Source organism: Lactuca saligna, chromosome 3 (genome assembly GCF_052625555.1).
Source record: "Lactuca saligna cultivar CGN05327 chromosome 3, ASM5262555v1, whole genome shotgun sequence".
NCBI classification, from domain to species: domain Eukaryota; kingdom Viridiplantae; phylum Streptophyta; class Magnoliopsida; order Asterales; family Asteraceae; genus Lactuca; species Lactuca saligna.
This window is the reverse complement of record NC_136419.1, coordinates 186,447,026-186,466,863: the sequence shown is the minus strand read 5'-3', so window position 1 is coordinate 186,466,863 and position 19,838 is coordinate 186,447,026.

Genomic DNA, 19,838 nt, shown 5'->3' with positions numbered 1-19,838 from the left:
TATAGCCACATGCAACAGAGATAAGATAATCATTCGGGTAAAAGACTCACCCTAGAACGGTTAGACTCAAATGAGAGTTGCATAATAGGGTCAAGTCCATCACTCTGAGATTATCTAGCACGTGTCCCATGTGACTTAGCATACTCACTTAATAGCTAACTCACATAAATTAGAGTCCCACAAAGCACAAAGCAAACGTCCATCGAACAATGGAAAATCTAACCATCATAATCCAATCAAACTATTCTATCCTCGAATCGGGAATTTGTTCATGCAATTCAAGGTTCATACAATTAGGCATATCCTAACCAGGCTATCCGATCACTGACTGATCAGTACTACCATGTAGCTCATCAAGCACATACAACAACTGTATAAGGCATCTTCCTAGATCCTTAGACCTAATCTAGCATGCAGTTATCATACACATATCATATCATAACATAACAGATATGGGTATCTTGGGGAAAACATTTTTGAGCTCGGCTGATTTCACGCATCACACACCTTGTTCTTCTCAAAGTCCTTTTCTCGTTTCAAATTCTTTTCAAACTTCTTTTATTATAAAATTATTTTACTTTTGAAAATTTTCTTACCAAGTCCTTATTTTGAGTCCATACATACCACAGAGTGTGCCTGAATCCCACAAACTAAGGCTCTGATACCAACTTGTAACATCCCAAAATTCAAGACCAAAAATTTCATTTTAATTAAGTTATTACATAAAACCAACAATATAAAAAAAATTCATAATAATATCTCATGTCAAAACCAAATTGTAAATAATCAACACATAGTATCATAAAACCATATCAGAGTGCAATCCCAAATATCTCATGTGTGAAAACATAGTGTGATGTGATGTGATTGAGCCAACTCCTTTCTTTTAAAAATGTAGTACCTGAAACCAAAATTGAAAACTATAAGCACGAATCCTAGTGAGTTCCCCCATCATACCACACACCATACAATAACATACTTCAAGAAAATTCTGGGGTGCCTGACCTACCCATGTCAAGCCATTCTGAGGGGCTTGACTTACCCTGGTCAAGCCATTCCGGGGTGCTTGACTTACCCATCGGTTTATCTTAACCGACTACTGGGGACAATTTCACTCCCCACCACTACCACATAATAACTTAACATAAACACACTTCTAGACAATTCTGGTGTGCCTGACCTACCCATGTCAAGCCATTTTAGGGTTCTTAACTTACCCAGGTCATCCCATTCTGGGGTGCTTGACTTACCCGTCGGTTTATCTCAACCGACTATTGGGTACTATTTCACCCCTACTACTACCACACAAAAACATAACATAAACATATTGTCAGGCATATCTAGGGTGGCTGACCTACCCTTCGATCCTAACAACCGAACTTGGGGACTATTCCCCTCCTACTACCACTATCACATATAACATATCATGCAAGCACATAACATATAGGGTAGTACCAAACCAAAAAGTTATCACGAAGACAATCATCTCAAATATAACCAACTACCAGTGGGCCGGTATTGATGCCTTCGACCAACTTCTACTAGAAGGTAACTCACCTTGAATGCTCAAGCTCGTCACCCGAACTCCCTAACTGCCACCCTTATGGTTTCCCAAGCTGAGAATTTCCAACATAATGTCTTTCTAGGACTAATTCTGAATTATAAACCATATTCAAATATTAGGGTAAAATGGCCATTTACCCATGGCCCAACAAGACCCATAACTAAGTCCCTAGTCCAAATCCAATAAGATCCCTAAAGGCCCAATATACGACCTGATTTCCAATTGGGCCCAAACCCTTACATGGGACTATCCTACTGAATCCATTTACTTTTTTTTTGAATCATTACCCATGTTCATAGCTATTCCAATGCAATCCATGTACTTACAAACTCATAACAAAGCCCGAATCCAAAATGGCCCACAAGGCCCAATAATGCCCAAATCCATCTTGGACCTAACCTAAGAAGGCCCAACCTCCAAAAAGCCTGAAATACTAAATGGCTACCCTAACCAACTCCTGGTCCATGGTCCAAGGTCCAAGAAGGTCAACAAACAAAGTGAGTTAATCAGTTCGAATACGCCCAGTGTACTTAGATGGCACGCCCCGTGTACACCACTTTGGGCCAATACACACCACGTACCAAATGTACACCCATCGTACTCCTCTTAAGTCCAACCTCTCCAAATAAGCACTTAATCACTTCAACCCTTGCTCAAACTCTCCAGCCTGAATTATAGGGGATGTAACACTTGATTCCCAGTATGTATTTAATTCAAGGTTTATTGTAATTTTTCTGGGACTCGACGAGTTGATGACCCAACTCGTGAGTTAATCAGACCGAATATGCCCTGTGTACTTAGATGGTACGCCCAGTGTACACCAGTTTCGGCCAATAAGCACCGCGTAAAAAACATACACCCAGTGTACTCCTCTTAAGTCCAACCTCTCCAAATAAGCACTTAATCACTTCATCCCTTGCTCAAACTCTCTAGTCTGAATTATAGGGGATGTAACACCTAATTCCAAGTATGTATTTAATTCAAGTTTTATTGTATTTTTTCTGGGACTCGACGAGTTGATGACCCAACTTGTCGAGTAGGGTCGTGACCGTGGTAGAGTTTAAGTGGCCTGCTTGACAAGTCAGGAGTCTAACTCGGCAAGTATGTAATGTTTGGGTGAAACCCTAAACCTGAGGGTTTGCACCCTATTTAAACAACTTATCCCAAACTCCTTTGTCCCTATCACTCCCAAAACATAGTATATCGAAACCCTAGCCTTGTTTGTGTGCTCTAAGGCCATTTCAGTGTATTTTGGTGGGTTGTGAAGCTTGAGAAGAGGAAATCAGCTTTGGAGTTCAAGTTGGGGCTTAAAGATGTAGGAGATTTGTTCCATTTCTAGTTCATTCAAGGTAAATACCACTTGTCTTGGACTTCTATGTGATTATTAATCTTTGCAGTTGGGATTTTGGGGGCTTTCTAAGCTATTCTTAGATTTTAAAGGGATTGAATGGGGTTTGACTTCAGATCTGGGGCTTAGGATGGTTCACATGGCCTACAAGGCCCAATAAGGCACAAATCCATCTTGGACCTAACCCAAGAAGGCCCAACCTCCAAAAAGCCTTAAATACTAAATGGCTACCCTAACCAACTCATGGTCCATGGTCCAAGGTCCAAGAAGGTCGACAAAAAAAGAGAGTTAATCAGGCCGAATACGCCTTGCGTACTTAGATGTTACGCCCAGCGTACACCACTTATGGCCAATACACGCCGCGTACCAAACATACAGCCAACTCGTCGAGTAGAGTCGTGACCGCGGGAGAGGTTAAGTGGCCTACTCGACGAGTCAGGAGCCTGACTCGGCAAGTGTGCCAACCCGAAATTTCCATTCTGAACAAACCACATCAAGCCAATAGAAGTTAGAACAGTTACAGTGAAATTCCAGACTTTGGGTATAAGTTCGAGTATTTCAGGTTTAACACTTAAGGAGATATCAGGAGAGTGGATGCACTAGGGTTTTCCGCAACACTATTATTCCATTACTCTATGATATTATAGTTCATTGGGGGTATAAAATATTTTTTGCCAAAAATCTCAGGGCTATATATAGAAATTTGCACCGTATTTATTCATTAGTTGCATTTCTAACTAGAGAAAAGCCGAATTCTGTCTCACAGATCTTCGGGTTTTTATCCCAAATCGTGAGTACCTTTCTCTAGTTGTATTATATGGCTTATAATGTGCTTAATAACATCAATTTCATAACAAAACAACTAGATTCGAGAGTTTACCGCCCAAGAACACCTTGGGTAGTAAACTCCTAAAAAGATACCTAGTCCTTCCCCCGTGATTTGTAACTACCTTAGGCTTGTATGCTAGTGTGTATATGCCTAGAAAACATCAAAATCGGATCAAGACCCCAAGATTTGGGAGTTTACCACCCAAGAACACTTGGAGAGTAAACTCCTTTTTAAGGGCCAAAAGAGTGCCTAATATCCCACAAAGCCTTGGAACTGAAACTAGAAGACACCATTACATGTTTAGACCACAAAATCAATTAGAAACAATGGCTAGATGTGATTTCACGGCCAAGGAAGTTCTTGGGACGTGAACTCCATTTTTTAAGTGTCAAAAGCCTTCCTTAAGCCAAGAGACTAAATTGGACATGTACCTAAATGAGTTTAGGACTAGCAAACACACTTAGAACACCAAGAGTAAGGTGTTCACGGCCCAAGAAGTCCCAGGGTCGTGAACTCCATAAAATGGTGCCAAATGGTGCCATAAACTCTTCTAATGCCTAGTACAAGAGCATAGTTTAATTCCTAGTTAATTTAGAGACTTGAAAACGCCATAAACATCCTCTCAAGGGAGATTACGGCTGTAATCTCCAAGGGATATGGTCCCAGGGCTGTAAACTCCTCAAAGGAGTTAAAAGGAAGCCCAAACACTTGTTTAAGCCTTGAAACAATTAACCACTTGAGTTGTATTAAAGTTAGGCTTCATTTAGGTACGTTATTGAGAGTTTTAGACCAGGAGTTTACTCCCCTAGGCCGTAAACTCCAACATAAATGGTCTTTTGACCATAAAATTCCATGAGAGGTCTTGCACTCCTTTGTTGCAACCCATTAGCCTCTTAGCATTTGACCAAAGTGTTTACCTCACATTAGAATGTTTATACATGTTTAATTAGTGTTTTAATCACTAATTGTTTATATACATATGTCTTCATATATAATTAGGATCATTATGTTTGTCTAAAGTTTTCACTTGACACCAAGCACTTGTCCGATCCTTCTTTACGATACGTTCCGTTCGATTCCAATCACTTACTACAGGTGAGTTTCATACCCCTTAATCAATGTTTTAACTGTTCTTAAACGTTTTATAGGGGGGGATACAAGTAGAATTATGCTAGTTACTATATCAATCACATGTGATTAGTAAGCACCATTCAAATGATTGGTTACTCATTAGCCATTTTACCAAACAGTTTCCTTCAAATGATTTTCATAAACATTTTATATGATTAAAACTCCTTGTTAAGTTGTACACTTTAATCTGTATGCTTCATTTCAAACTCATTTATAATTGTGTTTCAAACAAATGTTCTTTTATACTTAAAACTGTTTTATCAAACCCATACTTTCAAACCGTTTTATAGATTGACATCAAGTCAATTTTTTCTTAGACAATAATTATGTTCAAAGGTTTTACAAAACTTACTTTATGCTTTTATATTATAAATTGCATGCCTATATATGTATATTTATATGAGGAATGTCTAAAAGACTTAGGAAGGCTATCCACCCTATTTCCTTTTCGTGCTTGAGATGTGGTCTGGTGGGATATCGGGTACCCATCCGAAGGTCGTTTAAACATTAGTTATATATCATATTTACATATATAGTCATAAAGGTTCTTCCATTTCCTTCAATGCCCTTAGGTAGCAAGGGTATACATCCATGTTCATACGTACCAGTTATATTACTAGTAAGCTACCATAGGATTAGTTTAGGAAGATACTAGAACGCGATATCATATAATGAGTCAGTTCATTCATGAGTAAATACTTGCTAGATAGAGAGAGAACACACATTAAAGCTAGTACACACAGTACATTACTTTACATTTACATTGATACGTTTACATAGATATCCTGCTATAAGCATGCCTATATATGTATAATTATATAAGCAATGTTTAAAGGACTTAGGAAGGCTATCCACCCTATTTCCTTTTTCGCGCTTGAGATGTGGTCTGGTGGGATATCGGGTACCCATCCGAAGGTCGTTTAAACATTAGTTATATATCATGTGTACATATATGGACATAATAGTTCCTTTTAGTCAGTTCAGTACCTTTGGTCAGCAAAGGCATACTTTCATATACTTTTACATGATTATGCTTACATGAGTACGTTTACATATATACGTTTACATGAGTGCGGTCACATAGACTTTGATAGGACAGACATCATTAGGTGCTATATCATAGAACAAGTTCAGGATCTAACTATACCGATGAATCGCAATGCATTGTGATAGTTATATCGGGTATACATGATCATAGTAATGTGGATGTTCATGACATGCATACATGCATGGGCGTGTAAAGGTCTCAAAATCCCTTTGATAGGGGAGCGTTTAGGCTGGGATCTAGCCATCACATTATGCCTTATCCCTCAAATAAGGCAATAGGAGTACAGAGGCAGTCACTTATTACAAATATTGCAGTACTTACGAGATTACCCTAGACTTAAGGTAATTAGTGTGGTTGTAGTTTGACACTACACCATAGTACCATTTCATTTTCCCATTACATTCACTTCGTGAACATTCACACGATGCACGGTAATGTAGGAACTATATTTTTGGTTAATGATAGTCGGGTTTGGGAAAATACACACTCTTACAAGAGACACACACACAGACACTAGATGCCTTGGTAAAAGGATACGATTAGTAGGAAACATAGGGTTTCCTAGGATCATTCAAAACATTTTCATACTTACAGTTCATATACATTTTCAATACTTACAGTTCATATACAAACAATTTCTTACATATAAATTAAGAAACTAAAATACTTATGATCTCACCAGCTTTAAAGCTGATACTCTCTTTAAAAATAACTTGTATCCTCAGGTCAACCATAGACAGGTACCGATGCAAGGTTAGAGAAGATGGAGCTCGTTCAAGACTCATCTTTCATTTTGTTTATAATTTAGTGTCTATTATAATTTTGACATAACACACTTGTATTAAAATTTTATTATTAATGCAATGGATGATGTTGTTGCTTGTTTAATACTTTTCATTGTTGTGATACTATACATGACGTCCTCTGCCCTAGAACGTTTCCGCCATTCAATGGTTTTGGGGTCTGATAGCAAGTATGTATTGTTTTGGTGAAACCCTGAATGTTAGGGTTTGCACCCTATTTAAACAACTTATCCTAACCTCCTTCATTACCATCAATCCTAAAAAACACTATATCGAAACCCTAGCCTTGTTTGTGTGCTATAAGGCAATTTTTGTGTATTTTAGTGGGTTGTGAAGCTTGAGAAAAGGAAAGGAGCTTGGAAGTGCAAGTTGTAGCTTAAAGATGTAGGGAATTTGTTCGATCTCCAGTTCATTCAAGGTAAATATCACTTGTCTTGGTCTTCTATGTGATTATTCATCTTTGGAGTTGGGATTTTGGGGGCTTTCTAAGCCATTCTTAAATTTTGAAGGGATTGAATGGGGTTTGACTTCTGATCTGGGCCTTAGGAGGGGTCTCATGGCATAAAGGTGCCAAATTTATGGCCATGAGAGCCCCATGCCTCTTGTAGGCCACTTCTTATGGCTTTTTGAGCCAAAAACCCTTTGCATGTGCATCAATTTCGGGACTTTACGTGTGAAATGGGCATTAGAAGGCCAGATCTATGGTCTTGGTTTGTTAAGACCCCTTTTGATCGACGATCTGGTGATGATCAAGGAGCAAACTCAGCAAGTCATTCTTGGTACTCGACGAGTTGGAGCGTAATAAAGATCAAATCCTTCTATCTATGGACCAGATGAGAGCAAGGAAGGTCCCTTAGTTATTGATGCTCATTAGAGGGCCTGAGAGTCATAGGAATCGACGAGTTCTTGGAGTAGGCTCGGCGAGTCCAAGGGAATCACCTAAGGACTTGATGAGTTGTTCATACAACTCGGCGAGTCGTAGACTAGACGTGTTCATAAGAAGGAGGTGGGCTTGACGAGTTCAAGGTGAACTCGGCGAGTCAGATGAAGTTGGCCCTGAGGGTAAGATCGAAGAAGAACTCGTTAAGTTCTTACTAGAATCGATGAGTGGAGACAAGGATTTGCATCGACTTGATCGGTATGGACTCGATGAGTTGGTCGACCAACTCGGTGAGTCAGGTCAACGGGAAGTTGACTTTAACCAATGTTGTCTTTCACAAGATTGCTATGACCACGGTTAGGGTTGCATACTCCAATAAATAACAATGAAGTATTTTTGTGTAAGGATCGGGGTCGTGGGTAGTCGACTTTTATGCTGAAGATCTTTCAGACACTGCACGACATCGAGGTTAGTTACCTTCAAGTAGGGTGGGTCTAAGGCCACAATGCCGGCCCACCATAAGGGGTATTTGGTGGATAATTTCACTGTGATAATTATCTTGGTATATTTATGTGATATGGTTACAAGATAATCCTGTATGATATGCAATGTTTATGTTAGTGGTAGTAATAGGGATAGATTTTCCATGACATCGATCATTAGGATCGAAGGGTAAGTCGGTACTCACATATGCCTGACTGTATGATTATATATTGTTATTGTATGATAGTAGCAGGGGGTGATATATTCCATGATTACCGGTTGAAAGATACCGATGGCAGGTACCGGTTGAAAGATATCGATGGCGGTTACCGGTTGAAAGATACCAATGGCAGATACCGGTTCAGAGATACCGATGGCACTTACCGGTTGAAAGATACTGATTATATGATATTGTATGTGGTATGATGGGGGAACTCACTAAGCAGTTTGCTTAGAATTTTGGTTTTGGTTTCAGGTACCTCTTCGTCGAAGGGGAAGGAGCCCACTTTATTGTAGCGCATCATACACACACATAGTTTCCGCATTGGGTTTCTGGGATTGTACACTGATATTCATTACATTTGATGTCATGGGTTGGGACACAACAATCTGATTTCGTAGTGTGTTGTTTTCTTGACAATGTTTTGGTGAAATTTTTTATAGAATATTATTTCAGAAATGAAATTTTTTGTCTTGAAATTTGGGTTGTTACAAGTTGGTATCAGAGCCCTGGTTTGAGGGATTCGGACACACCCTTAGGGGTGTCTGGACTCAAACTGAGGGACTAAAAGATTTTTCACAAAGATAATAGTTTTATGGAATTTAAAATCAAGGAAATTTGAGAAAGAAAAATGTGTGTGATGCATGCGAACGGCCGAGCTCAAGTAAGTTTTCCCCCAAGATACCGATGTCACACCCCGAAAACCAAAGGCGGAAACGTCCCCGGGGTTGACTCCAAGTTGTGTATCAAATCCAATGTACATAGTAATCACAGTAAACAAACATTACATTACATATATATATGAGAGTTTACATTTGTTCAAAAGTAAAGTTATACAAGATATACATATGCATCATATTAACAAAAGTTGAGGCGAGTCTTCCACGCACTCCGTCTTCACCAAAAGAGATCATCGGGTACCTGTCTAACTTAGACTTGAGAATATAAGCGGTTTGAAAATCAGCATAAAGCTGGTGAGTTCACAAGCGGTTTTGTTTTATGAAAATGTATCGATTTCCTTTAGTTTTCGTAAAGATATGTTATCCAAGAAAATCCCATATTTTCTTATGTAAAGTTGGTTAAGTTATCATTTGTTACCAATTCGGTTATGTATTGTATTCTACCCCAGGAAAATCCCATATTTTCCTAATTATAAATTTGGTTGTATAACACAAAGTATAGTTTAACATCCAAAACTATATAATGAAAATCTTGGGATCACTATCCCGAAAGACATATATAAGATAGTTTGACACATCCGAAAGTACAGGTTTAAGATTATGGGACTATCATCCCAGACTAGACACTAGATAAGTTGATGTATATATGTAAATATAGATTGAAACCATGGGATCACTATCCCGAATAAGATACAGATTTAGAAAACCATGGGATCACTATCCCGTATAAGATATAGTTAAAGACACAAAACCTTGGGATCATTATCCCGTATAAGATATAGATTTAGAAAGCCATGGGATCATTATCCCGTATAAGTTATAGATACGAAACCATGGGATCACTATCCCGTATAAATTATAGTTAATGACCATGGGGAAAGACATCCCGTACAAGATATAGACATAAAACCATGGGATCACTATCCCGAACTAGATACTAAATAGTTTGGTTAATACCATGGGATCACTATCCTGAAAGAGATGTAAAATATAGATGCAAAACCATGGGATCACTATCCCGAACGAGATATAGTTTCTGAACCCAAACTGTGAATAAACTGATATTAATACGTGTTGTGAGTCGGGTAACCATACTAATACGACAACGTGACCTCCTTGACGTTTGTCAGACGTCGAAACGATATCCAGAAATTTGTCACCCCAGGCGTGCCCGCCTAACTGTAGCTAGCAGTTAAGGTGTGGGATTGTGAGTCCCGAATAGATCTATTCACAAATTCCGCGCTCTCCCTCCAGGAGACTCTGGTTACACTTCCGGGGAGGATTTACTAATTATCCATAAAGGGTAGTGACTATCTCACAAACCAGTACTAAACTATTCACAGGGTTCTCATAAGATATCGACATACAATAAGTTATGAAACATAGTACAGTAACTATAGATACATACATGAAATTATCTGACAATACATTCAAATGATACGGAGATAAACTGAAACAAACATAGTTTATCTAATAACTTGATATAGATATCAGTATACGATAGAAAGAACAGAAAAGACCCCCAAATTATTCCCATAATAATTTGATTAGTTTGATTGTTTCCTTAACTAAAATCCATTTAGTTGAAATCGAATAGTCATTCCTTATGCTCAGCATAATACATAAGGAGTAAAAGAGTTTATAAGTTTGTCAGATATTGTTTGAAACATATCAATGTTGTGATTGGAAAACAGTTATAGTTTGCTTGTATTCCCCCCTGAAAACATTGAAAACAGTGAAAAAGCCGTAGGGGTATGAACTCACCGGACGAGATACGAGACGGTTTGGATGCTAAGAGTTGATCCGGAACTTGTAAACACACGAGGTTACTAATTATAATGTAAAGATACACATTTGTATCTAATTAGGACTTAGTTTATTCATATGATAGGGACACTTGCTTCAAGTCGCGATAACACTCCGATACAAGTGTTTGGAGTGACCCGGGTGGCGTTTAGGGACATGAGTGACACAAGGGACTTGGGAAATGAGTTGGGACATCAAAGGAACACTCCCCTTATGGGAGTTTATGGCCTAAACACGCATCCCCATGAGTTTACGGCCGTAAACTCATGATGGGTGGTTTATGGTGCAAATTTGACTTCCAACACTTAGGGGATAATTTCTAGACTTGGTTTAAGGACTTGGAATGATTACTAAACATCAAATAGATCCCTTTTATGGGAGTTTACGGCCTAGCTTAGCTCCATGGCCGTAAACCCCTATTTTTCCAAGAAAATGATGTTAAATGGTGCTAGAACAAATCACATGTGATTGGTAGAATTAATCCAAGGCCTAACATGAGTTTGCAAGGGACTTTTGGGGTGTTTGTGGAGTTTACGGCCCATGAAACCCCATTCATGGCCGTAAACTCTAATACATGGTGCTCCAAGGTGTTTCAAGGTCTAGAACTTGCATGAAAGGACTTGTAAAATTCATCTAAGGGCCTTAGGGGTGTTTAGTTTGCATTCTAACACCAAAGATTTTGGAGTTTACGGCCGATGAACAAGCCTTGGCTATAAACTCTTAGAAATCCCATGAATGATGTGTTTAAGGTCCTTAAAGTATTTTTGGTTGGTCCCTTGATTTATTCCAAGGCTTTTGGTGGTGTTGGATGGCTTTCTAACACCTTAGAATTGGATTTATGCCAAGTTTTGGGGAGTTTACGGCCCAAGAACTCTCGTTGGTCATAAACTCATCTAAATCCCCCAAAATTCATGTTTCAAGTGTCCAAATGCTAGAATCAAGGTCCTATAATTCATATCTAAGCCATAGAAGTGATTTGGAAGGGTTTAAGGGCATGAAAACCCTAATTATATGAGTTTACGGCCCAAGAATGATCCTTGGCCGTAAACTGCTTCAAACATCACAAAAATTATGTTTTACATGTTTAGAGTCCATACCCATAGCCATATCTAAAGTCCAAACTAGTCAAGGAGGGGTTTAGGGGCTCAAAACCCAACATTTTTGGTGTTTACGGCCTAAGCATCTTCTTAGGCCGTAAACTCATATATATTGTCCAATTTCATGATTAAGTGTCTAGTTTGGAAGCTAAACATGCTATAGATTAAGGCTAAGAAGGTACCTTAAGGATTTGAAGCCTTAAAAATTGAGTTTTGGACCCTTAGTCTTTGGATTTTGGAGAGAGGTTAGAGAGAGAGTAGAGAGAGAAGGAAAAGCTTCAAATGAAAGCTGAAACATGTTTATATAGTTCCTAAAATTTGCACACGGTGGAATTCTACCCGATACCGACGTTAAACGCGGCTTTTGGTCGCACCCGATTTAGTTTCTGTCACTCGACGGAAACATTTTTAAAACTTATGAAATAATGATTTTTGGGCTAATAACATAAGTTCCTGAGTGATTTAGACACTCATTAGAAATAAATAAACATATAAGTATATATAATTAATTCCAAAGAGAAGACGGAACGAATCCGATAACGGCGACTTTTCGGGTAGAACGGGTTTTGGCGACGAACAAATTTTGGGTTGTTACATTATCCCCCCGTTAGAGGGAATTTCGTCCCGAAATTCAAAGAATAAGATATGGATCATAAGTTTGAAATGAGACTCGAATGGATTTGCTACCTCGGATCATCACTCTCTCAAGTGGAATCGGGTCTCTATTGGGTGTTTTAGTGAATTCTCGCTATCGGGACGTGTCCTTGTTTTGTACCTTGACTCTCTCTCAATCTATGTTATCAATCGGTTTTCTCATGGAAGTTCCAACCCTGGACGACTTCGGTTTCCTCAAGGAATTACTAGGGTTTCGTTGTGTAGGAGTTTCTAAGGATTCGAGACATGATGTACTGGATAGATGTTAACAAGCTCTACGAGCATCTGAACCCTGAAGATTGTAGAATCAATCTCTACAAGATTTCGTAAAGTATGGCGTGGAACTAAACTTTAGACGTTCGAATGAAATTCCCGGAAACTCTTCGGGACAGACCTTTAGTAGAAAAAGCTACTAACTTCTCGTTTCCAAATGATCACAGAAACGAGGAACGTGGTAATTCGTATCAGGAAAACTCTTGGGTTTTAAAGCATGACACAATACGAAAGTTGATGCCGTAGATCATGAGAGTTAGGTCGAGGAAAAGATATAGACATGCGACCCTCTCGAAACCAAGATAATAACATGAATGAGACTCCGTCATTCCATGTTAAACGTAGCATCAAAGTATTTTCGCGAAGGATTTCCCATTTAACCGAATAGAATAGACTAGTCCTCTGGACCGAGGATTCAATCTATAGGCGCGAAGTTAGCATTCTCAATCTCATTGGTTAGTCGTCTCGATGATGCACATCTCGATCACATACGAGGAATTGAGCTTAGAAAACGTTCGAATTGATAGATAACAGGTTTCCCTCCAAACACGGGAATTGAAAAGAGTTGCAGGTATAAGAGTTATCAAAGAGAAGTATACCTGCGGCGACAGAAGGATCAGTGCTGGTAGTTGCCTTGGGGCAATTCCTTTTGAAGTGCCCTGCTTCACCATAATTGTAGCAGGCTGGACTGATTCCTGCTCCCGATGATTGGTTCGTTGACTTGACCAGTTTTCTGCAGGTTCGAGATAGATGGCCCTTCTTGCCACAGTTGTCACAGCTCCTTTCGCGACATGGACCAGGGATGCGGTGATGGTAGTTGCACTTACCACACCAAGGAACACTGCCAGTGTATCCACTGGTGGGAGTTTGGGCTGTAGATCCAACAGCTGAGACAACAATAGGGTTAGTAGCAGCATGGACTGCTATCGTTTGTTTTTTCTTCGAAGACCCTCTCGTACTCTGGGCCTTTCGCTTGTTCCGAGATTTCTTTTTACTTTCACCTCCACTTGTGTCCGACTCAGGAGTAGTAGTTTCCTCATCATAGTTGTCTTCATGATCGATCAAGATTTTCGCAAGGCATTTAGCGCTGTCGTACGTGTCTGGCTTCGCAGCCAAGACATTCCCCTTTGTTGGCTGGGTCAATCCCCAGATGAATCTTTCGATCTTTTTACTCTCCGGGGTAACCATTCCCGGACAGAGTAATGCCAGGTCATCGAATCTTGAAGTATAAGCTGCTATGTTGGAACCCTTCATCTTAAGGTTCCAGAGTTCATGTTCTAGTTTCTGAATTTCTCCCCGAGGGCAGTACTCTGCAAGCAGAAGCTCTTTCATAGCTTCCCAACCCATGGCATTTGCTACAGGTAGAGTTAAGGATTTGACTCGGCCGTTCCACCAAGTCAGGGCTTTATCAAGGAAGGTGCAGGCGGAGAATTTGACTTTGTCAGACTCCGAACAGGCACATATTTCGAAGATTGACTCGATTTTCTCGAACCATCGAGTCAAGGCAATGACACCTCCAGTGCCATCAAAGGTTGTGGGTTTCGCGTTCATGAAGTCTTTGTAGGAACCCCCTCTTCGGTATTCCTGGTTGCCTTCTGGGTTTTATGGTTGGGGACCACCTCCGGAGCCACCGGGATTCATTTGAGACATAGCTGCCACCATTGCAGCAGTCAGAACTGTTTGAAGTGATGCGAGATCAAATTGAGGAGAAGGTGGTGGCGGAGGAGGATTAACGTTGTTCTTCGAGCTAGGTCTCTTTCTTGGAGGCATCTTGATCTAAAAGATCAGGAACGTGAGGATTATAAGTCCTCTGAATTGAATCAAGAGATATGGAACAGGGGATATCTCATCAAGACAGATATAGCATCATACTAAGCGATAAAGTAGGAATGAGTTATCAAGACAGAACATTTTATCGCTAGCGGAATGATCAAGTAACATTGCGTATACGAGGATTTTCTACGAAGGATTTGCTCGAGAAATACTCCCATAGTATTTCATGGTTCGCTGCAGCGACGATTCGTTGTTTGAGATATTAGGTAAGTTTTAGGCATGTTGCGTACCACAGTCACTCCCAAGCACATGTTGGCCGTGTCTCGAATGAATATAGTTGGCTAGGCTATATTGACCCTAGACACGACTACATAACTGCCCAGGTTTAACCGCAGTGTACAACACCCATTTACTTATGTTTTGTTCTACTTGAAGTTACGGATTTCGACAATTCGGTATACTTGTATACTTTTGAAAATACTTATAGTTTTGAAGATACTTTTAATTTAGAGCACTGAGACCCTTTAGTGTTTATAGTTTTATATCATGTAAGGTTTGGTATACTCTGTTCACTATAAACAAGGGCTCTGATACCAATCTGTCACACCCCGAAAACCAAAGGTGGAAACGTCTCCGGGGTTGACTCCAAGTTGTGTATCAAATCCAATGTACATAGTAATCACAGTAAACAAACATTACATTACATATATATGAGAGTTTACATTTGTTCAAAAGTAAAGTTATACAAGATATACATATGCATCATATTAACAAAAGTTGAGGCGAGTCTTCCACGCACTCCGTCTTCACCAAAAGAGATCATCGGGTACCTGTCTAACTTGGACCTGAGAATACAAGCGGTTTGAAAATCAACATAAAGCTGGTGAGTTCATAAGCGATTTTGTTTTATGAAAATGTATCGATTTCCTTTAGTTTTCGTAAAGATATGTTATCCAAGAAAATCCCATATTTTCTTATGTAAAGTTGGTTAAGTTATCATTTGTTACCAATTCGGTTATGTATTGTATTCTACCCCAGGAAAATCCCATATTTTCCTAATTATAAATTTGGTTGTATAACACAAAGTATAGTTTAACATCCAAAACTATATAATGAAAATCTTGGGATCACTATCCCGAAAGACATATATAAGATAGTTTGACACTTCCGAAAGTACAGGTTTAAGATTATGGGACTATCATCTCGGACTAGACACTAGATAAGTTGATGTATATATGTAAATATAGATTGAAACCATGGGATCACTATCCCGAATAAGATACAGATTTAGAAAACCATGGGATCACTATCCCATATAAGATATAGTTAAAGACACAAAACCTTGGGATCATTATCCCGTATAAGATATAGATTGACAAAGCCATGGGATCATTATCCCGTATAAGTTATAGATACGAAACCATGGGATCACTATCCCGTATAAATTATAGTTAATGACCATGGGGAAAGACATCCCGTACAAGATATAGACATAAAACCATGGGATCACTATCCCGAACTAGATACTAAATAGTTTGGTTAATACCATGGGATCACTATCCCGAAAGAGATGTAAAATATAGATGCAAAACCATGGGATCACTATCCCGAACGAGATATAGTTTCTGAACCCAAACTGTGAATAAACTGATATTAATACGTGTTGTGACTCGGGTAACCATACTAATACGACAACGTGACCTCCTTGACGTTTATCAGACGTCGAAACGATATCCAAAAATTTCTCACCCCAGGCGTGCCGGCCTAACTGTAGCTAGCAGTTAAGGTGTGGGATTGTCAGTCCCGAATAGATCTATTCACAAATTCCGCGCTCTCCTTCCAGGAGACTCTGGTTACACTTCCGGGGAGGATTTACTGATCATCCATAAAGGGTAGTGACTATCTCACAAACCAGTACTAAACTATTTACAGGGTTCTCATAAGATATCGACATACAGTAAGTTATGAAACATAGTACAGTAACTATAGATACATACATGAAATTATCTGACAATACATTCAAATGATACGGAGATAAACTGAAACAGACATAGTTTATCTAATAACTTGATATAGATATCAGTATACGATAGAAAGAACAGAAAAGACCCCCAAATTATTCCCATAATAATTTGATTAGTTTGATTGTTTCCTTAACTAAAATCCATTTAGTTGAAATCGAATAGTCATTCCTTATGCTCAGCATAATACATAAGGAGTAAAAGAGTTTATGAGTTTGTCAGATATTGTTTGAAACATATCAATGTTGTGATTGAAAACAATTATAGTTTGCTTGTATTCCCCCCCTGAAAACATTGAAAACAGTGAAAAAGCCGTAGGGGTATGAACTCACCGGACGAGATACGAGACGGTTTGGATGCTAAGAGTTGATCTGGAACTTGTAAACACACGAGGTTCCTAATTATAATGTAAAGATACACATTTGTATCTAATTAGGACTTAGTTTATTCATATGATAGGGACACTTGCTTCAAGTCGCGATAACACTCCGATACAAGTGTTTGGAGTGACCCGGGTGGCGTTTAGGGACATGAGTGACACAAGGGACTTGGGAAATGAGTTGGGACATCAAAGGAACACTCCCCTTATGGGATTTTACGGCCTAAACACCCATCCCCATGAGTTTACGGCCGTAAACTCATGATGGGTGGTTTATGGTGCAAATTTGACTTCCAACACTTAGGGGATAATTTCTAGACTTGGTTTAAGGACTTGGAATGATTACTAAACATCAAATAGATCCCTTTTATGGGAGTTTATAGCCTAGCTTAGCTCCATGGCCGTAAACCCCTATTTTTCCAAGAAAATGATGTTAAATGGTGCTAGAACAAATCACATGTGATTGGTAGAATTAATCCAAGGCCTAACATGAGTTTGCAAGGGACTTTTGGGGGTGTTTGTGGAGTTTATGGCTCATGAAACCCCCTTCATGGCCATAAACTCTAATACACGGTGCTCCAAGGTGTTTCAAGGTCTAGAACTTGCATGAAAGGACTTCTAAAATCCATCTAAGGGCCTTAGGGGTGTTTAGTTTGCATTCTAACACCAAAGATTTTGGAGTTTACGGCCCAAGAACAAGCCTTGGCCGTAAACTCTTAGAAATCCTATGAATGATGTGTTTAAGGTCCTTAAAGTATTTTTGGTTGGTCCCTTGATTTATTCAAAGGCTTTTGGTGGTGTTGGATGGCTTTCTAACACCTTAGAATTGGATTTATGCCAAGTTTTAGGGAGTTTACGGCCCAAGAACTCTCCTTGGCCGTAAACTCATCTAAATCCCCCAAAATTCATGTTTCAAGTGTCGAAATGCTAGAATCAAGGTCCTATAATTCATATCTAAGCCATAGAAGTGATTTGGAAGGGTTTAAGGGCATGAAAACCCTAATTATATGAGTTTACGGCCCAAGAATGATCCTTGGCTGTAAACTCCTTCAAACATCACAAAAATTATGTTTTACATGTTTAGAGTCCATATCTTGAAGTCCCATAGCCATATCTAAAGTCCAAACTAGTCAAGGAGGGGTTTAAGGGCTCAAAACCCATCATTTTTGGTGTTTACGTCCTAAGCACCTTCTTAGGCCGTAAACTCATATATATTTTCCAATTTCATGATTAAGTGTCTAGTTTGGAAGCTAAACATGCTATAGATTAAGGCTAGGAAGGTACCTTAAGGATTTGAAGCCTTAAAAATTGAGTTTTGGACCCTTAATCTTTGGATTTTGGAGAGAGGTTAGAGAGAGAGTAGAGAGAGAAGGAAAAGCTTCAAATGAAAGCTGAAACATGTTTATATAGTTCCTAAAATTTGCACACAGTGGAATTCTACCTGATACTGACGTTAAACGCGGATTTTGGTCGCACCCGATTTAGTTTCCGTCACTCAACGGGAACATTTTTAAACGGAACGAATCCGATAACGGCGACTTTCCGGGTAGAACGGGTTTTGGCGACGAACAAATTTCGGGTTGTTACAACTGATACTTGTTATGTTACGTTATATGATTCTGCGAACTGCATGTTATATTAGGGCTAAGGATCTAAGAGGATGCCTTTTTATGCCTGATATATGATTCTAAGAACTACATGCTAGATTAGGGCTAAGGATTGAGGAGGATGCCTTGTATACCTGTTGTGTGAGCTGCATGCAAGGAGTTTCTAGTCAGTAGTAGGATAACGAGATTAGGTTATGCTTGATGTCATTAATTAATACACGACTACTGCTTGCTTTGTGTTATAGGGGTCCTGGCTAACTTTAACTAGCTAATAAGCGTATATGTAACAGTATCCGCGACAATTAGGGTTTACATGGTGTAACCCTAACTGTAATACACTGTATAAGTAATACTTTGTTCACCAAAATCAGCCACTAAGACATACAAGTGAGGGCTAGCTGATTTCTAAGTGTTCTTCATTTCTCTCTAAGTTATTCGAAGTGCATTTGGTGTCGTGTGAGACATTTGAGGCATCACACTTGAGATGCTAGGCTCACAAGGTTTTCAAGGAATCCTAACTACCACAAGGTATGTATTTCTTACTAACTATTATGTTTAAAAGTTTCCCAGGTATGCTAGATAGGTTATGAACCTTGGAAAAAAATTGCATGTATCATAGAGAAAACATATATACAAGGTTTCTAGGGTTGCATGTACACCGTAGGACTGTTAGAATGCTTAAAACCCTTTAGTGGTATTACATCTTAGACTTGTTTTCTTGATATTGGATGAAAAATTGTGAAAAAAAAGTTGAAAATCTTGCTATCTGGACAGGGGACTTGTCGAGTCCATGGGGGGACTCAATGACTCCAAACACATATTCATCCTACTCGTCGAGTAGGAGCCTCTGACTGCAGATTTTCGACTTTTGTTACTGGAAATGGACTAGAAACATTATCGTTAACTGTTTTGGTGTTTTAAAACTTGTTTAAGATTGTGTAATGGTTGTTCTAATCCATTTAAAATGGCTAATATCAAATTTTCATGTTTATATGTGCTCATATGTTCTTGAAACTTTGATAGGAATATTCATGTTCTTATGAGTTCTTCATAGATCATAGGAATTAATTGTTAAAATGGTTTAATGTTTAATTCATGATCATTATGTGTTATAATGGAATCCATAATTTTTCCTCAAGTTATAAATTACCAGAAGTCTTTCTTTTAAAGTCCTTTAAATAAACACATAGGTTACAAAAAATGAAAAGTCACTCATTTTATTACATCATTAACTCATAAATT